A 21,885-nucleotide genomic window follows, 5' to 3' on the forward strand; every position below is an offset into this window, starting at 1 on the left:
TTCTAAAAAAATATTTATTTGAAAAAAAAAATTTATTTGAGAGAGAGAGAGCACAAGCGGGGTAAAGGGGCAGAGGGAGAAGCAGGCTCCCCACTGTGCAGAGAGCCCAAGTCCTCCATCCCAGGACTCCAGGATCATGACCTGAGCTGAAGGCAGTTGCTTAACTAACTGAGCCACCCAGGAGCCCCATCAAAATTCAAAATTTTTTAAATGACTAAAAAAATATATTTTTAAGTATAAATTCACATGGACGAAAACCATGGAAGTAGAGATCAGAGCAAATGAAAAATATCACCATAATTTTAGAAACTGGAATGTAGATAGGAAAGAGTGATTTCAGAGCAGAGAAATGTAAATTCTTGTGGTAAGGAATCCAATTGGATTGTGGAGCTAATCCCCACTTGTATCCAATGTCTCTTATTTGTATGCATTGGCCTTGCCTTTTGCCATGTGTTCCTCTCCATCCAATGGGTTTGACTGCCTGTGCATGGGACCCAAGCAAATTCATGCCAAGACAATCCAGCAGCCCCTGACCTCACATCTGCACTGGACTCCTCATGCTGTTGCCCTAGAACTCTCCTGCTGACACTATGGGGCTTGTCCAGTGCCCATTCTAAATGACTCAGAACAACAAGAAAGCTAACTTCCTATGAAGTAAACTTTTGGCCAGTAGGAGCAAGGGACTAGGGGATAAATTATTCTTTTTCCCTAACCTCAGATAGATTGTACCAAAGCACATTTGTTCATATTTGAAAGCTAGTCCTGTAAGATTAAGGAATTAGTTGCTCTTGAACCAAGTGGGGGCCAGCACAGTAATACACTTTTGCATTGGCTCCCCCTCTTTCCCTGCTTTACCCCCATTTCTCCTCATTTCTGTATCCCTGTAATTGCACTGCCTAATAAAATACAGCACATAAAGGCTGCATTTCTGAAGAAATAAAGTTGAGACACCAGCACAAAACCACCAAAAGACCCAAGAATAGGCAGCCTCCATGTAGCTCTGGAAGCAGGTGTGTATGGGAGGAGTACGCCAGAAGGATATTCAAAAGTCTGTAGAAGTGATCCAGAGCCCCAGAACCATTCCCAGTCTAAGATGCCATGAAACTACATTTCTACCGCCATGTGTAAGCCAAGTTTATTCATCGAGGAAGCCCAAACACTTCAGATTTGGGCACGCTTGAAGGCAGGACTTTTCACCTGAAAAGACAGATTAACTGAATATCTAAATACTAAGAAGACAGAATCCAAAGAAACAAATAAAAACAGTAAATTTAAAGGAAACAATGTAAAAAATAAGATAAAAAATTTTAAATGTAATTTCCTAAAAGAGAAGATATTTCATCCATGGAACAAAAGCAGAGTACTATAAAAAATGAAAGAGTACAATAAAAGAATTTTTATAAATTAAAAATATCAAAGCATAAATAAAAAAATCTTAATAGACTACTGAAAGGAAAAAAGGTGAAGATATCTTCCAGATGGTAAAACAAGAAGTTGAGATGGAAACTTTTAAAAAAAACAAGGGGTGGGAGGATGGGGATCAATTAGAGGTCCAATATCCAGCTAATAAAAATACCAGAGAAAGAATGAGAGTACTTACAGCATACCTCTCATAACGAATTCTAAAAGAACCATATGTTGACATAAAATGAATAAAATGCTACATGTCAATTATACCTTAATTTAAAATAAAAATTAAAAATATTTTTAAAATAAAGGAGCCATATTAAGATGCATGATTGTGAAATTTCAGGATAACAAAGATAAGAGAAGAACCACAGGGGAGAAATAGACATTTTAAAAATTAGATATGAAAATAGTATTAAATTTATCATTGAAAATGTTGGAAGCTAGGAAACAACAAGCCAATACCTTTAAAGTTCTGAGAGGAAAAAAAGATGTCTTCTAACCTACAGTTTAATACCCAGCCAAACTTTCTTATTCTGACATTTCCAACAAGGTCTGAAAAAAAAATTATCTACCATGAACGTTTCTCAGGAAGCTCCTGGAGTTACATGAAACCAAAATGAAAATAAAATATAAGCCATGGAAGAGAAAGATATCAAATCACTACCTACCAGAGTTGAAAGGCATGATGATAGTGAAGGAAAATCCCAAGATGATAGCAGTGTAGTGAGGTCCCAGGGAGCGTTCAGAGCAGAGAGAACAGAATAGCTGAAGGCTCCTGTGTATGGTTTTCCCTCCCCAAACCCAGAAGAGACAGATGACCTCATGTGTTCAACTTTGTGGAGAAGAGTTATCATTTTGTCAAGGAGTTGGAAGTATTCACATACCACACATCAAGCAAACAACTAAAATGAGCAGAGATAGATTCCAAGGAAAACAAAAAAGTTATTCAAGAGCAGAAATATAATCAGTACAATATGTGACTTAAATGTTAACATTTACATAGGAACAACAGATATATTGTTTAATCAAAAGATGTTAGAGAACTATATTAGGAAGGCAGAGAAAAGGAAATATTGGTGGTGGGGGGAGCGGATAGTGAAAGATTTAAATTCCTTTCTCTGGCATGAAGAAGACAATGGATAATTCCTGAAATTATTATTATAAATGTGTGTCATTTAGAAACAAGGACATGATGTTCAAAATAAATAGCAGAAAAAGTTGGAAACAGTTGCTTTTGGGAAAAGAGCCAAAGAGACAGGATGGAAAGGAGAGGCAACTGCCCCTTTCTGTTATTCCCCTTGTGATACCATTTGACTTTGAAAACTACATGCACTGTACATAGGAGAGTGAGAGAATTGTAACAGTACATTATTGAATTTTTTTATCATCTTAGAGTTTGGGCTGAGGTCCTAAAGCTGAGAAAAATGACAATTTACTGTGTAGACATTCTAAAAAAGGGTGCTTAGATGCATCTCATCTGTAAGGCTTACCAGGAAAAAAGGAAATTCAATGTGGGACCTACACCTCACCACCCACCTCAATCTCATACACGAGAAAAGGGTGAAGGTTAATTAAGGATATTCACTGGAAGCCAGCTGGACTAGGAAGGGGCCCTGTGCCCCTCCATGAGACTGGAGCAAAGGGCATGAGTTTCTGGAGAATCTGAACTGTATCCTGGGGAGCTTGAGATGCATGAAGATTGGAGACTGGCATCTGATCCTCACCTAGAAAGTTGGAAGGCCAGGGGCAGGCTGACTGCCAGTGCAGAAAGTCTGAGCATTCTGCATCTGGTGGAACTTTCCCTGGGATAACTGAATGTTGCAGCAGGAGCTGGACAAGAGCTGTCCTGAGATGGACCTGCCCTAGAGGACTTCCTGCTGGATAAAGAGACCCCAGCAGAAAGGTTGGGAGGTGATGTTGGAGAAAGAAATGAGAGGCATCCAGAGACTCTAGTTGTTGGAGGATTATGAGGAAAATATTTTAAATAACTCATAGAAGCACCTCAGGAGGGAAAGAGCCAGCATTTGTGCACCCAAAGAGAACACAGAGGACCTTGCTACCATATTACAGCAATGCCAATAGAAACCAATGTGCCCTTCCTTCTATGCCCTTTCCATCCAGCCCTGAAGGAGTGCTAGGCAAGGCCAGTAGTTGGGATGGGATGGAAGAGGAGCTTAAAGAAATAAACACGCACCCTCACTCCACTGCTGACTAACGAGCACAGAGAGGTCCCAAGTTGGGAAGAAAGAGAAAAGCTTAAATTGGATGTGAAATGAAAGTATTGATTTAGATCCACCTGGCCTTTTTAATACCTGAAAATAAAACTTCTAATATCTGAAAGTGACTGAAAAACCTATAGAATCTGGCCAGGGGCAGGGAACAGTGATGCAACAGGATGGGTTTGAAGGACAAGTGCTTTGCCGGTCCATTTTTTAAGTTACCTTATTTTTTAAAAGACAAGGACTAACAGGCATTGACACCTACTATGTGACAGACATGTACATATATTATCTCACTGAATCCTGAAAGCAATCTCCTAATGTAGTGGTTACTATTCCTGCTTTACCAATGAGGGAATTGCAGCTCAGAGAGCCTGAGCTTCCCAAGATCACACAGCTACAAAGTGATGGACTGGGCATCAAAGACATGATGTGTCCCCAGAGCCCTATGCATCCCAGCCAAAGTGATTAAAAGTCCAAATGCTGATATCAAACAGATGGGATTCAAGTGCCAGGGCAGCCAGGAACTAACTCCATGTCTCTTGAACATGTTGTTTATTCCCCATTGGCCTCTGTTTCCACTAAAATAGAAAAATAATATCCTAGTTATAGGCTTGTCGTGGGGATTAAATGAGATCATTCATACACAGAGTTTAGCATAGTGCCTGGCACAGAGCAATTCTTTTTTTTTTTTTAAGATTTTATTTATTTATTCATGAGAGACACAGAGAGAGGGAGGCAGAGACATAGAGGGAGAAGTTGGCTCCATGCAGGAAGCCGCACAGAGCAATTCTTGATAAACAGTATCTACTGTTATCATTAAGCTATATTGCATTCTGAATAAGAGTATTGTCAAGATGAAGTGAGGCAATAATTCAGAAGTGCCTGGAATGTTATTGGATGAAGAGCTGATACTGAATAGTGGGTTGAATCTAAAGCCAAGTTTCTTCTTCCTGTGATAATATACATATGCAATGTGCTACATTCTGCATTATATCACAGATATTTCATAAAAACATAATCACAAAATTGGAACAGATCCTGGAAGTCTTTTATTTATTTTCTACCTTAATAGATTGTCAACTTCTTAAATGTAGAGGTCATATCTTGCAAGCCATTCATTAATTTACTTATTTACTTGTTCAAGAAATGTGTGTCTAAGACCTATGGGCAAAGTATAGTACAAGATATTTGGAGAGAGGCAGAGATGATTTGAATCTAGATCTGAAATACAAATCAGAAGCACAATGAGATACCACCTCACACCAGTGAGAATGGTGAAAATTAACAAGACAGGAAACAACAAATGTTGGAGAGGATGTGGAGAAAGGGAAACCCTCTTGCACTGTTGGTGGGACTGTGAACTGGTGCAGCCACTCTGGAAAACAGTGTGGAGGTTCCTCAAAGAGTTAAAAATAGAGCTACCCTACAACCCAGCAATTGCACTACTGGGTATTTATCCCAAAGATACAGATGCAGTGAAAGAACAGGACACCTGCACCCCAATGTTCACAGCAGCAATGTCCACAATAGCCAAACTGTGGAAGGAGCCTCGTGTCCATCGAAAGATGAATGGATAAAGAAGATGTGGTCTATATACACAATGGAATATTACTCAGCCATCAGAAAGAAAGAATACCCACCATTTGCTTCTATGCGGATGGAACTGGAGGGTATAATGGGGAGTGAAATAAGTCAATCGGAGAAATAATCATCATATTGTTTCACTCATACGTGGAATATAAGAATAGTGAGATGGACTATAAAGGAGAGAAGGGAAACTGAGTGCGGAAAAATTAAAGAGGAAGACAGACCACGAGAAACTCCTGACTCTGGGAAACAAACAAAAGGTTGCAGAAGGGGAAGTTGCAGAAGTTGGGATGGGGTGACTGGGTGACAGGCACTGAGGAGGGCACTTGATGGGATAAGCACTGGGTGTTATATGTTGGCAAATCGAACTTAATTTTTTAAAAAAAGAATCTAGATCCTGCCCTTGGGAGCTTATAACTTAAACAAAGCTGAGAACAGTGTCAGAAAGGGAGGTGCCAATGATGTCCTGGGAGGGGTTTGGGGCCATCTACCCCATGTAGCAACCTGCCCAGTATCTGGTAGGGAGGAGGCATGCACCAAATGGTTGTTGAACCAATGATGAAGAAATGTGCCTGTCACTCAAAGAATGACCTCTGAATGAGTGACCTGAGCACACATTTGTGGGCATTAAATTTTCATGGTGTTTTAGAGAGTAGACAAATGGCATGCTGTGTTCTCTGCCCTTGTTTCTATCTCAGTCCCATCCTCCAGCCTGCTCTGTGCCCATGTTGCCATCTATACTATACAAGTTTGGTAACCCACTCAAGAGCCTAATGGTGATCTGATTAAGGCATTGCTATATTCCAGACAGACACAAGTGCTGGCCCATCTTCCCAGATGTATCAGAAGGGAGAAGGGACAGAGGATGAGGAGACAGAAGAAGGTGACCAGCTCCGACTATATTAGTCTTCTTCCCTCTCAGGTCTTTCCTTCGCTGGCTCTGTCTCTGGGAAGAAATAGACTGTATATGTTTCATACTCTCTTTTTCTCTGGTTTAAGGAGCTCAAGGGTATACAAATGCATGCATATACTCACACAGACACACACATCATGTTCCAACAGGTACAGTCACATGAGACCAATGGTCTCACAGACAGGCCCTTCTCCCTTTACCTGGTCACTTTGCATTGCAGTAGTATATCAAGGAACAGCAGCCTTCTCTCCACACAATGAGACAATACCACCAGGAATTCCCGTGCTGAAAATTCTACAATGGTGGTGCCAGTTGATTATTAAAATGCAGATACCACAAGGAAGAATTCTGCATCGGCTTCTCAATCACTCATACCTCAGGGTGAGGAGAGTGTAAGATCCTTTCCTGAGAGTAGGGAGTAGGAGACATGAAAATGTCAAGAGGGAAAGAGAGACACTAACTCCATGCAGAGACAAAGAATTCAGGCAAAGACATTCAGTTCAAAGCCCACCAACTATATTTTAGGCCAATGAATAAGACCCATATCCAGAGTAACTCACATCTTAGCAGCTGAGACCAAATAAGCAAACAAGTCATAAGTAAACAAAAAAGTAGTAAATGCTATCATTGAGGTAAAGATGCCCAGTGGAAAGGTACCTAAATCCAAGCTGAGAGGTTGAAATTAAGAAGAGCTTCTGGACATGGTGACACCAGACCTGGGTCTTCAAGCTTAGAACTAAGGGTTCACCCCACCAATGTTTTAAATAGAAATGGTCATGGCAGTTGAAATTTACAAGAATGGTCTCTAAGTATGGAAAATTTCCATTTCCTGGAAAGCAGGGTGATATAGCTAAAACACTGGATCTAGCCTTGTGTGCTCTGAGGTCATATACCAGCCTCAATGCTCTCCAGCCAGGTAACTTCAGGAGACGCACTTTGTTTCTCTCAGCCCCAGTGTCCTCACAGTGCTGTCTGCCCTGCTTGCCTCCTCAGGTTGTCCTGAAGACTTGGTGAGATAACAAGGCACAAGTGTTGTCAACTACATTACTGTATAGGTGAGTCACTGTTTGGCTCTATGTTGGCAGGTCCCTCCATCTCTGCCTCCCAGAGTGCAAGGATGAGTCTAACAAAGGGCCTTCTTTCCTGCCACACCAACTCCAGGCTTCCAGACATCTCCCTTGGGGGTGCAGTAAGGTCCCCAAGCATTTGTTTCCAGCTCCAGGTTCCAGACCCAGGAAGCAACAGTCTCTGTGGGAAGAAAAATAAAGTGGAAATTAGGAAATTAGTAGGAAATTAGTTGCCCAAGGTTTAGGTGTAATGAGCATATCAATCATGCAGTATTAATAACTGCACAATAGGGACGCCTAGGTGGCTCAGCAGTTAAGCGTCTGCCTTCAGCCCAGGGCATGATCCTGGAGACCAGGGATTGAGTCGGGCTCAATGCACGGAGCCTGCTTCTATCTCTGCCTCTGTCTATGTCTCTGCCTCTCTCTGTGTCTCTCATTAATAAATAAATTCTTAAAAAGAAAAATAACTGCACAATACAAACTCACATTGGTTTGGCTTAGTCCTCTCCCTGTAACTACCTAAGCATGTCTAAACAATAATCATAATAATAAATATTCCATATTTTACATAAAACAATAATACTTTTTCAACCTCTATAACTACTCATATTCCTTTTTTCTACTCTATTTATTCTCAAAATCTACTGACAAATGGAACATATATAGAAATTCAAAGATGGAAGGTCAAGACTAGGACAAGCTGAGCTGCCTTGATTTTGTCACTCACAGATCTGTCAATGTTCATGGCTTCAAGAGTCACAATCTCAGAAATATGATAGCATTTAATAGAAGAACTGAAGTTTTAAATCCCTGAAGGACTGGCCTTTGGAAGAGTGTGAAATAGGTGAGTTTTGCAGGGTGGCAAAAAGAACGCTTGAGTTCTGGCAGAGACCTGGTGACCTTCAGGGCATGAAAGTCTGAGAAGTTCAGTGTACTTGTTATAAAAGTAATCACTGTCTCAGCTCCCTCTTGAAGCCGTTATGAGGATAAAATGAAATAATGGAAGTAAAATTGATTTATGAATTATAAGTTATCATCATTGATGTCCATTATCTCATGGTTACCTCCTGTGTTGTTACCATTTTCTTTTTTGATCATAGTCTGCTGCCCAAGTATCATACTGGAGAATGCTCTTAAAGTCTGCCATTCTTTATCCATATTTATAAAAGGACAGTACCTCCTTCTATAAATATAACCCCAAATGCCTCATTTTCAAGAGTTATTACAAGGAACATGGCCATTTGCCTAGTAAACTAGTTTATTTTACACTGGTTTACTAGTTTATTAGGTAACTAATTCACATTAATTTACTAGTTTATGCTATACTAGCTTACTAGTTTATGCTAGGTTATTAGGTTACCCTAGCTAATTCAATAGTTTATGCTAGGTTACTATATTACTCTAAACTAGGTTACTAGTTTGTGCTATGTTACTAAGCCACCCTAAACTAGGTTACTAGTTTATGCTATGTTGCCAGGTTACACTAAACTAATTTACTATTTTACACTAGATTACATTAAACTAGGTTACTAGTTTACACAAGGTTACCTGTTTATGCTAAACTAGGTTACCAGTTTGCACTAGTTTAGTTTAAACTAAAGTGCAAATAAATACTTATGTTCAGGGGCTGTCCAACCCTCAGGACATGTTATTATGAATGTGTTCATCTCTAATGGGAAACTCGAGTTAAACTCTAATGGGCCAAAGGAAAGCATACAGGTGAATGGGACCTTTCCCATCTTCCTCAGATCAAACACTCTCAACCCAGTTGTAATAATCTCTGTGACCTGAAGCCTTTATTCAGAGCCCTTCATAATTTGACCCCAACATTTCTTTTCAACTTCCTCTTCCATTACCTCCATGAATTCTTCCCTTTAGTCAATGGAATCCCTTATTGTTCCATATTATATTAAATAGGCATGAATGACATGCAATAAGCTATACATATTTAATGTATACAACTGGATGAGCTTGGAGAAAAGCATAAACTCATGAAACTATCACCATGATCTATGCCATATACATATCCATCACCTTCAAAAGTTTCCTCCAGCCTTCTTTATTTATTTTGTGAAAAGAACATTTATTGTAAGATCTAACCTCTTACTAAATTTTTAAGAATATAGTGTTGTTACTGTAGGCACTGTACAATATGTCTCTAGAACTTATGAATCTGAATATTGGGTAACTGAACTTTGATACTATCTAATTAATACCTTCCCATTTCCCCCTCCTCCCATCCCCTGGTAACCACTATTCCAATCCCTGCTTCTATAAATTTGACTATTTAAGATTCCTTGAATGAGCAATATCATGTAGTATTTATCCTGCTTTGTCTTAGCATAATATCCCCCATTCATGTGGTCATAAATGGCAGGGTTTCCTTCATTTTTTAAGGCTGAATAATATTCTATTTTACATAACATTTTCTTTATTGATTCACCTGTTGATTTTTGTCAATAATCTGATCATCAAGATTTTGATTTCAAATTTTTTGTATATAAGCTAAGACTGAAAAGGACCTTTCTTTAGGTGAAATATTGCCTTTCCAGAAATTCCACTTTGGACACACACATATTCTTGAGAGTGAGTAGTTCAGTATGCTTCCAACACTGTCATAAATTAGTTTATCAGATGGTTTTCCTGGTGATAAGATAGGGAAGAAACACAGGGCCACTAGTATGTAAATGCTGGGTGTGTGGGTGAGTGATTCTTCCTTACATTTTTTACGCTAGGCACCATGCTTGCCTCATTGTACTCCTGGCCCCAGGATAGAGGATACAAAAAGGGACCAAAAAGCATCGAATATGGATAATGGAAAGAACAAAATCTTTTTTCACAATGATGTCAAGAACCAATCTTTAAAAAAAAAAAAAAAGAACCAATCTTTGATATGATCTATACTGCCTCTATTACCTTCTCTCTCCATTGCATTCCACAGTGGTGCAGAAAAAATTATTATACTGCCAAGCTAGCATCTAACTTCTTCTAGAGTGATCCAAAGCCTATAAGATTAAATGATCTGAAATCCCTTCCAATTTGAATGATGCCTGAAGTTGAAGGAGCTCAACTTTCCTATCTAACTCAGGCACAGCTTCCATGATGGGTTGGGTAATTACTTTCCCAACTCCAGCTCCTGTCCCATGCCCTATATTTGCCATAGCAATGCTATTTTGGGTGTTCATCATGGTAAATAATGCAGGGGAATAGCATGGAGACTAGAAGAAACTTTGGAAGGGAGTTTGTTTTCAATGTCTTTCAAATAGCTTTACTCTAGAATGAAGAGATACATTTTGGCATCTGTTCAAAGTGAAATGAAGTGAATTTATTTAAAATTTTTTTCCAACATCACTCCTGCTATGATTGAAATCTTAACTTCTTCAAATGACATCCAGTTTCTAAAACATTGATTAAAAGTGTCTCTGGGACTTAAGGGAAAAACAAATAAGACAGATGAAAGGCATTTTAGCTGTGTTGCTCCCAAAATGGCCCCAACCTGTCCTAATTCCTTCTAAGATACCATTTTATGGTGTCCTTAAAAATAGATGTAATCTGATAGGGTATTATAGGGCCTCAGAACTGGGTCATTTTATAAAACTCAGAGAAGAGACTAGGAGATGAAGTCCTGATTATTCTCATATATTAAACCTTCAACTGAGTCCACAGAAATCCCAAACTCTATTTTTGCAGAAATGCTACTAAGATGATTCATTCAATGTACCATATTAAGATACCTCTAAAACCAGACCACACTACAATGATGCCCACCTGCATAATTATTAATTTAAGAAGAAAAACATAATACTGCCTTAAGTTTCTAGAATACTTTACAGTTTATAAACCACAGCTGTACATACTATCTTTTCTTCTTTTCAGACTGTCCCACTATCTTCATCTACCATAAGAGATGCAGGGAGATAATATATTGAGAGCTCCCCATTCTCCCTACTCAAGATGGCTTAGAAAAGTTTCTGCTTCTTTTGTTTTCATGATTTCTATTCTACATGACTGTGACTCCCTGTGATTCCATCCAGAATCAGGAAATCAAGGAGGACAGTGGGGAGGGAAAATCAGAGACCAATCAAAATGTGATGGCCTCAACAAAGGGCTATAATATGACAGTGTTAATCTAAATAATGCCACAGGTTAGGTCTTATAATCAAAAGTAGTAAAACTCCACCTTTATATCAATGTTATGCAAATGTCTTTAGTATTCTCTTACTTCATATCAGTGAGATGTATTTGTGTGACTATGATGGCCTAGTTTGTCTTCAAGGAAACCCAGAAAGGCCTCAGGGCCCAGAAACATAGAACTGATAGCTAGAAGTCATAGTGTTGGGAGTTGTCATTTCCTATTGACTCAGCAGCTACCTCTATGTGTTCTCTAAAATTTTAAGGCAATGATCTAACACAGGCTATAAATTAGAATCACCTGTGTAAGTTTTAAATTTTTATTATTTTTTAAGTTGGCTCTAAGCCCAACATGGGGCTTGAACTCATGACCCTGAGATTGAGAGTTGCATGCTCTACTGACTGAGCCAACCAGGCACCCCACCTGTGGAAATTTTAAACACAGTAAAGCCTGAACATCATTCCCACAAAATCTGATTCAATTTTTGGAGGGTGGGAATGGGACCTGGCTTCAATATTTTACAAAGCTCCAGGTAATTCTAATGTGCAGCCAACTTTGAAAACCACTGGTCTAGATGCAGAGGTTCTGAAACTTTAGCAAGCACCAAAATTACCTGGAGGGTTTAAAACACAGATATTTGGGGCCCACTTCCAGAGTTTCTGGTTCAGTTGGTCTGGGGTAGGGACAGAGAATTTGCATTTATAGCTGGTTCCTAGGTAGTGTTGATGTCATTAATCCAGAGATCACACTTTAAGAATCATAAGAATCACTGTTCTAAAGTGTCACAAAGTGTCAGTTACATATCAAAATCAATTCAGCTAAACCCTTTAAATTTAGAGGAACGCTACTCACTGACTCTGATAATTCTGTTTACCTAGGTCTAATTATTTGCTTGACTCAGTGTGAAGCAACAAAGAAGCACCATGAAACACACTTTGGGGCTCTCACTCTCTTGTTCCCTCTCTCTTTCCTTTTCCTTCTTTGTATTGATGGAATAAGGAAAGCAGTTGATATTTTAGAAAGTGCAAGGAGGTTATTTCTGAAATTTTTCCCAGGAGCCCCAAATGTCTACCCAACAGTTAGGGTTGCTTCGTGCTGGGTCAGTCAGTACCTTGGAGAGCAGCCCCTGTGCCACACGCAGCCAGAGAACAAGACCATGTAACTGCAGTAATCATTCCCAGTGAAAAGGAAAGAATAAAAGATGCACCACAATTCCTCATCTGCAACAAATTCCTAAATCTTACTGGGCAAACACTGTGAAATCTCTTAATAGCACAAGTCCCTCAAAAACTTAGCAGGCTTCTCTGTTCTATTTGCTTCTAGTCCATTACTAGCCAGTTTTATGTGTCAATAATCACATGAAAAGTTTTCAACTCTGCGTTGCTTACTTACCTTCCTGCTCACATCCCTCTCTCTCCCTCCTTCCCTCTTCTTTTTCCTCCTGCCTACTGTCTCTCTCAACTTAATGATAGTTATCTTGAGTCTATCAGGCTCTGAGAAAACATATCCCTAGCATTAAGAATAGTACCTTGCACCTGGTAAGTGCTCAATAAATATTTATTGAATAAAGTATTTAAGAGGAAGTGTACCAATATCTCCAATTTATTTTGAAATGCATCAAAAAGTTTAAGTGGTTTTTAAATTTGAACAAGCATCAGAACCATCAGGTTTGTTACAATGTAGATTGTTGGGCCCACCTCTGGAGTTCCTGATTCACTTGGTCTGGGGGCTCGGGTAGGAACAAAAATGGTTTGATGAATAGATAGCAGAATGGAGAGATAGATAATTTGATGAGACAAGTATAGTACAGTGCTAAATATAGAATCTGAGCAGTGGATATATAGGTGTTCACTGTAAAATTCCTTCAATTTTAATTTATGTTTTAGATTTTCCATAATAAAATCATAAAATGTTGAAAAATATTATACTGTAACACCCAATGTTTGAATATTTTATTTTAAAGAGCACAAAGCAATTTATATTTCAGATATTTTCCCTCTCTCTCTCCCTCTCTCTCTCTCTCTCTCAACCACCAAGACAGGCTGAGGATTTTGAGTTTTGGACTTGCCATACTTTAACTAATCAATCATGCTGGGAGGAGTTCTCTGGCAGTCTGTCTTGCATAGGCCTGGAGAAGGTATAAGCTGCTTCATGGATGGAGAGGAACTCCAGAAACTGCCTTCCCCTGGGGCCAAATACTGGGGAGTTGATGCTCTAAAGGCAGGTGGGAAGGGAAGATTGGAAGGCAAGGAGTGGTCATTCTCTCCAGGAGGAGCCTTAGATTGAAAGAAAATACGTGAATGTCCTCAGCCACCAAGAGGCAGGATAACGTCTCCATGTCAGCTCTGAGGCCACACTCTCCCTGCCTCCAGATGTCCCAAAACAAGAACACAGGATCCAATACAGAGTTCTGCATTTATATGAGGTTGCAAAATAAACCATAAACTACTGTGAGACAAAGTCATATCAGGAATGGAGGATATTCTCAGGCTGGAGAAGCTCTCCAGAGTTGTTTCCAAGCAAGATCAATTAACATGATGCCATATATCTCATCCGTTCTTCCCCTCCAAGAGATCTATGGCCTTGAGCAACAAGAAGGATATGAACTAGATAGAAGAAAGACCTATCCGAATGCCCAGGTGCACACCATTCCTTGGTCAAGGAATCTATGCCATCCCCTTTTAGGAAGGTCCTGAAGCAGCAGCTCTACATGACCATGCTTCTCCAAAAGCACACCAGCAATTGAGACTGTAAGTTTTGTGGCTTACTAGGATATGGTGTGAAGAACGAGGAGGAGGAGGAGGAGGAGGAGGAGGAGTGTGGGGTTGTGGTGACTGCCATAGGGCCAGACAGTCTCGGCTTTAGCTCAGCTACTTGAGAAAGGTCTTCATTTCCCTTCCTGCTGCCTCTACACCACCCCTAACCTCTACCCTACAGTCACAGGACCAGAGGCAGCTCAGACAGGGAAAGGACAGCAGAGCCTGTGCATCCTCTGTGTCACTTAGGAAAGCCCAAGTGATTTTCTGTCATGCTTTTTCCCTTGTGCCTTTTTAATTAGCTTAATGAAGCCCTCCCATTTGTGGATACATAAACAAAGCAAAAGGGGGGGAAAAAACAAACAGAACATGAAGAACAAGCAGACAGAAGAAAATAATGTGAGACTGAACAACCCCTGTGACTCAAGCTTCAGGCATGGTCACCTTGTGTACCCCAGGAATGGGTGAGGGGCTGGTTCTAGAGAAGCAATACATCCTGGCCATCCTCTCACAAAGCCTCACCAAGGCAGCAGATGAAGGAGTGAGCTACACACCCCTGCTGTGCCAGTGCCCATGGCAGTGGGGTCTCTCTCAGAGCAAATCCAAGCCTGTCCCCTAAGAACAGTCCTGATATAGTGTCCAGTGTGCAACCTGACATACCACAGGAGTACAATAAATGCTGGATCCTTTTGTGTGTGAATGTATGACAGCCTCCACTTGTTCACTCTCTCCACTCATACCACTTGCCCCATCTGGAGGGTAGGGGCAAGCTCCTGCCAGGGAGATGGCATTAACATCAGTTCCTGAGTACTCAGTACTCTTGTCACGGAGCTGTCACACTGCCATCAACATGCTCTCCCTACAGAACAGACCCCACATAGACTTTTCTCCTCTGAATTCTCTGGGAAGATATATTGATCCAGTCCAAGTGACATCAATAGACCCAGGTAACCGAATAAAGCTTCTGGAGTTTGCTTTAAAATATGTATGATTTGGCTTCAAGATACCATCTGGTAGCTTCACCACCCTCCCCTCCCTGGCTCTATTCTATTGTGACTGTCAGACATCATCCTCATTTCAGCTCTGCCCTCCACCTCCCAACCGAAGCACTTCCGGTCCCAGGATGACATGAGGAAGCTGTGGGTAAACATTAAAGGTGAGGGTGACAGGAAATGAAGGAAACTTTGCAATTCCATCCCATATCCCAGAGCAGACATTGTCAACTCCCTGACACAAGGGTTTCCAGAGCTCTGACCATGACTGCTCAGTTTCTCAAAAGGAAATACCCAGAGACCTATTTCCTTCATAGGCTGAGGGGGTGCACTCTGCCCTCACCCCCTGAGAAGCATCTCTGCACCTATTCAGGAAGCATCTTCTTGGTTTCCTCCGGGAGCTGGAACTGATGATAGCAAAAGCTGAAGGGTGGTTTGTCTCTCCCCAGCTACTCTCCCATTTTGCTTCCTGAGGCACCCAGAGGATGTAGGTTCACACCAATTACTTTGCCTTCCATGAGTCCTGTGACCCAAAGCAGCATTCTATGCTACAGATCCCTCCCTGTAGAGTAGAAAGGATGATACCCACCTCATAGAAAGGTGCAATGATTAACTGAGCCAACATACATGACATGTTTAGCCTACTGCCTGGACCATAGGATTAGTAATAAAAATAATAGCTTCTCTCTGTGGAGCATTCATTTTGCATTAGGCAGTGCTTACATTAACCACCCCAATCCTGATAACCACCCTATGAGATAACTACAATTGTCAGAGTCATTTCACAGATGTGAAATCTGAGGTACATGCCCCAAACCCACAGCTAATAGTTGACAGAGCTGGAATTTGAACCCAGGTATGTTTGGCTCCAGGACTTATGTCCTGAACTACTATGCCAATGTCTCATCCAACAAATATCACTTCCCTTCTCCCTTCCTTCCCACCACTCCCCATCTATCATCTCACTGGAAAATTCTTTGTCAGAATATAAGACTTGAAGGACACCTGGGTGGCTCAGTGGTGGAACATCTGCCTTCAGCTCAGGTTGTGACCCCAGGGTCCCAGGATCAAGTCTCACATCGGGCTCCCTACAGGGAGCCTGCTTCTCCCTCTGTCTATGTCTCTGCCTCTCTCTCTCTTTTCTCTCATGAAGAAATAAATAAATTTAAAAAAAAAAAAAAAAAAACCTTGAAAGCAGACAGCAAATTTTTCTGTAAAAGGCAAAATCATAATTATTTTCCATTCTGCAGGCCATTCAGTCCTGGCCACTCCACCAGTGCAGTGTGAAAACAGGTATAAATAACAGGCAAATGAATGAGCATGACTGGATTTCAATAAAGCTTTATTAACAACATAGGTAGCTGGTTTAGGCCCAAGGGCTATAGTTTGCTAATCATGCTCTAGAGGAAAAAACAGCATAACCCTAGCAAAAGAAACTTATCGTGAAGAGTACTTGACAAATAATAGGTGCTCCTTAAGTAGTGTGGGTTAATTTCAAAGTCATCTCTTTGAATCCAGGCAATAACATGAATAAGTAAACAGTTCTCCAATTACAGTTTTGTAGGAAATATGATTCCACTCTTACCTGAATTGTCTGTTTTTATGTCTAATCTATGTCAGGAAGTTTCCCTCCTACCTTGGATCATCTGTGAATTGAGATTTTCTTTACCGAGAACTAACAGTTCATCTATTAACCCTAAACCTGCCTCCTCCCCCTCTCTGCACAACTTCACTCACCAAAGACTCTGCCACTGCATCTACGACTGAGGTTCTGTTCTAATGGAAATGAAAAGGATCTGCTACTTCCTTCCCAGGCAATTGAGCCACACGCTGCTGGAAGGGCAAACTCTACAACATTCTTGAGATAAGCCTAAGTCCCTGATATGGCAACAAAGACTGCAGCTTTCTGGCCTCCTCCCAGAAGTGAGAAAGCCACTTTGGGTGGAGGAGGTGCCTTCAAAAGAAGTGTCAGTGTAATTCAAGATGCCACTGTGTCAGGATCTTGGGGACAGCCAGTTGGGCAGCTGTGTGGGGGCCCCTTCACCTCCTCTGCAGCTGTTGCCACCAGGGCTCAGCCTGCAAGGGACAGAGAGAACATATTTTCAGCTGATTTGTTTTTATTTGTATTTATTGGTTTGTGGGCATGAGATGCCCATATGGTCCCCAATATAGATTACAGCAAAAAATCAAATCTTGGAGTTGAAATGAAGCCAGAATTAAACGGCTAGGTCTGTGAACCATGATATCTACAGTCTGAGAGCTTTGGGGAAGGCAGGAAGCAGAGAAAGCTTGGGTTCTAATGATGACGAGTCTAACCACTTGGGCCAACTCCTATTTACTTAGAGCTCCTTTGGCCCTCTCAATTCTTCTCTTTCTCCCTCATACTTCTTTCCAGATCCAGTCTCTGCTCCCCTATTGCCCCACAAGGGCTCTTCCCAAGGCCAGTGACTCCAGAGGGAGACCAAACCATTGCAACAATATGGCCTTTCCACCAGTTTTAAAAATAGAGAAAGGTGAGGCTGCAGATTACAGCTCAGCATCCATGATTTCCATTGCTTGGGGCATCTCTACCCCAGATCACACTCACCATTTGTGTATCTAACTCCATGACAAAGAGGATGTACCTATCCCTCCTACACTGACTGCCCCACCCCCTAATCCTCCACATTCTTTCTGAGTCTCACCACTTGGCACTTTGCTAGCCACCATCTTATATTCTCTAAATATTCTAGATGTTCCCTCAATAGTTATAAAGGAAACTCATTGAGGTAGGGATTGAGATTCAGATAATAACCATATCTAAAAATGTTGAGGACAAAACAATAATAAATCACTCTCATATTAGCAGTTCATAGTACTCTGTGAGTCATGTCGGATGGGGTTATGCTCAATCCTACTTTACAGCCTTTGCAAGCACATTCCCTTCTTCTGAAATACCTTCCCCCACCACCAACCTCTACATGACTGATACCTTCACATTAGAGGTCTTCAGAACCCGGCTTAAACACCATCTGCGGCAAGGTCTTTTCTTGTCACTCTGGCTAAAGTAATTTTAGAACTGTTCAATAAATATGTATTGTATGAATGAATGGTCTTCATTTTGCAGATGAAGAAACTAAAGCTCACTGTGATTAAAAATTATTCACCCAAGGTCAAAGAGCTGCTGAAAGGCACAAACTGAGGTCTGATGCTAGAATATCAGAATACTTATATATCCCCTGTACTATAAGTGCACTTACAAGTTATTTCTTATTCAATATCTATCTACTCTAAGCTTTATGAGGACAGGATCTATATCTGTCACTTTCATTTGTATAGCTCTGTTATCTAGTATAGGGTGTGGTACATCAATATAATTGTACTAATGATTATACAATAGACTAATCAATAAAATGCCATCTAGTTGGGTCTCAATAAATACTTGTTAATAGATTGAGCACAGGGGCACCTGGGTGGCTCAGTTGGTTAAGCATCTGCTTTTGGCTCAGGTCATGATGCCGGGGTTCTGGCATAGAGCCACACATGGGCTGAGCAGGGAGCCTGCTTCTCTCCCTCTCTCCTGCCACTCCCCCTGTTTGTTCTCCCTCTCTCAATCTCTGTTAAATAAATAAATAAAATATTTTTTTAAATAGACCAAGTGCAGTGTACCCAAGACATAGATGCAGATGATATGAGTTTTTAATTATTCCAATCTTCTTTCTTTGAATAGTAAAATAGCCTTTTCCTGGAATGTCCTCTGGATCCAGGAGCCACAAGGATACTAACGGAATTTCTTTGAAAACCTGGGGCAAGAGCAGGGAAAACAAATATCTAATATGAGCAGTTTTTGTGCCACGTTATAAATCTCAGCTAATTACAGGGCAGCTCTTCTCCTTTGGGGTCTTTCATCTAGCATGAATTTCCTTCACTCAGGAATCAAGGTTCATACAGCTCTCTTCCCCAACCCCTCCATTCTCAGGGTAGGCTTTGGTCTGGATCAGGGAAGTCAGGGGCTACTGGCTTTTCTCAAGATAGAGAGTTTCATGGCTGGGAGCAGAAACAGCAATAAAGGCAGAAATTATGAGCCTATAGCCAGCAGGGAAATAGAGTGGGAGGCTGCTAACACACCATATCCATCTCTAGAAATTTCATAAGATTTGATCCACTCTCATGTCATATACTAATCTACTTTTTTTCCTTCAGGTTAGATTCTCCTTCATTTTAGTCAACTACTTTTTTGCAAGATCAAGTGCATTTGTTCTCCTAGGCTCTTTCTCCCTCTCTCCATCTGTCCCTCCTCTGCCTTCCATCTAGTGTTTCTTTGTTTAAAAAGGTAGTATAGTAAGTACACACAGGCTTTGCAGTCACACCAATCTGGGTTTAAATCCTTACTCTATCAGTTATTTGTTATTTGTAAGGAAGTTACCTAAACCTCCTTGAGTCTCAGGGGTTTTTTTATCTGTAAAATGGAGATCATCCTTAAAGGGGTGGTTGTGAGGATTAAACAGTACAAATTGCCTGAAGGTCTTAGCATGTTGCATGACAAACAGTAAGACTTGAGTAAATAGTGGCCACTGTTATTCTCATTACCAGCTTCATTTCTCCCTACCCAGATCCATCTTTCCCTTCTTCTTTGCCTCTGTGTCTGCACACAAACACTGCCGGGCTTAAGGAAATACTGGTCATCTCATTTGGCCCAGTATCTCAAGTTGGTTAAGATGCTTAATTGGCAGCCCTGGTATTTGAGACTTTGTCTCTTTCTCCCTCTTTCATTTCCCCATATCCTTTTCTCATTAAGACACTTGACTTTCCCCAACTTTCCTGAAAATACCTGCTGAGACAGTGACCATCAGCATTGCCTTTCAGTCAGGAACCCCACCTGGATTCTGCTCAGAACAAGTGGCTAAGAGAGCAGGGATGTCTACCACTTAGAGTTTCTTTCACTTTGCCCACCATGTTTAATTCATGTGTGTTGCAGACCTTTTAAAGAGATTCAATGAGCTGTGAAGATCAAGATATGAGCCATACAGATTGTACATAATTGAATTAAGATACTAAATATGGAGCTTAAGTGATGTCAAGGAGGGAATAGTGAAAGTCTTAATGGTTTATAATGATGAAAATCAGGGTGGGTCAAGTCAGTAGCAAACTGAAAAGATGCATGATTTCAAGGAAAAGGCTATTTGTCATAGTAGAATCATCCTCAATTTCTCCCTCTCTCCCATCCGCAGTTCATCACTGAGACCTGTCACTTCTACCTCCAAATAAATCTTGTGCCCACTTCTCTTCATCCCTACTGCCATCACCCAAGGTCAAGCACCCATCTCTGCTTTAACTACTGCAATAGACTCACTTGTCTCTTTGGATCTATCTTTCCCTTCTCTAGTCCAATCTTCACTCTTTCTAAAATGTAAACCGAAGCATGCCACTCCTCTGTTTAAAAACTTCCAAAGGCTTCCTGTTGCTCTTATTATAAAATCTAAACCAATTATGGGTTTTGGAGCTCTTCGTGGCCAATCTTATTTCAGTCCATGCTCCTCCTTGCTAACTGTACTCTGGCCATCCTTGTCTCCCTTTCTGTCCCTTCAACATGCTAGGCCCATCCCCACCTTCAGGCTCTTGAATTTGCTGTTCCCTCTGTCTATGTTTTGCATGGCTAGTGCATTCTCAACACCCAGGCTTTGGTATAGAGCAGACTTTTTCAGCCACTTCTCAATGTAGTTTCCCTCATCATTCCTCAGCTCACCATCCTGCTTATGCTCTCAACAATCTTGCTCATTTTTGTTGACTTTTTTCTATCTGCTGCATTAGGGCAGAGACTGCTTCTATCTCATTCATGCTGTATGCTTGCACTTTTACAGTGCAAATCATATAGTACTTGATCAATAAACATTTGCTGCAAGATTAAACGAATGAAATTGTCACAGAAAGTTCCATTCAAGATCTGATCTTTCATTGAACAATGACAGACTAAAATCATTTCTCACACTCCTTCATTTTCTTGACTCTAGGCTGAAAATCCACAGTTACCAAGATTATTGAATGTAACATAAAGATACAGGCAGTTGGTCCTCAACAAAACAAAACAACAAAACTTCCACATTAGTAGAAATAAACCACTTGTTCATTCAATAAATATTCACTGAGTGCTTATGATGTGCCAGACACTGATCAAGCACCCATAATACACTGATGTTTATCACAGCCCAAGTGGAGTTTAGAGTCTGGGAAAGGCAAATGCCAAACATATAAATATATAATTATACCCTGGGTTAAGTGCTCTGAAGGAGAGGAAAAGCTTCATGTTGAGAATAATAATGGGGGAGGCAGGGTGGTCAGGAAATGTCTTTCTGAGAAGATAAAAACATTTAAGCTATAACCTGAAGGATGATGTGTGAATAATAAAAGGGATATGGTCCAAGGGAAAGCATTTGGCCATCTGGATGGCCTGTATCTTAAAGTGGCAGCAAGCAGCTTTGGTTAATACATCTTTGTGGATAAGGCAAAGTGAGGGGCCTTTACTCCAGGGACCAAGAGGACTCATGCATGGAGCTCTCTGCCACCCTCTCACACTCTTCTTTAGCCACAAGAGAAATAGATTTTTTAAAATCAATTCTTTTTTCTACAAAAATGACTTTTGCATCCCAAGTCTGGGCATTCTGAGCTCAGAAGGAGCCCGGATAAGTTCTTCCTTTGCCTCAACAGCTTTGATCTTTGTCTTCATTATGTGTCTTTGGCTCCTTGAAGGATTAGAGCTGATCTGACAAACTTCAGTACATCAATCTCTCCCTAGATGGCAAGGATTTGTCTCTCCCATCTCCAGAGAG

At 40.7% G+C, this 21,885-nt stretch overlaps 1 long non-coding RNA gene across 1 annotated transcript in view; it reads right to left on the reverse strand.

The window, feature by feature from the left end:
• Positions 1-6,369: 6,369 nt before the first annotated feature.
• Positions 6,370-21,885, reverse strand: part of LOC121491623 — a 50,183-nt gene continuing 34,667 nt past the window's right edge. The window contains exon 3 of the long non-coding RNA XR_005988013.1: positions 6,370-7,380. This is a non-coding gene — a long non-coding RNA (uncharacterized LOC121491623). The remainder of the gene's footprint in view (positions 7,381-21,885) is intronic.

This window comes from Vulpes lagopus, chromosome 5, assembly GCF_018345385.1.
Source record: "Vulpes lagopus strain Blue_001 chromosome 5, ASM1834538v1, whole genome shotgun sequence".
In the NCBI taxonomy this organism is placed as follows: Eukaryota; Metazoa; Chordata; class Mammalia; order Carnivora; family Canidae; genus Vulpes; species Vulpes lagopus.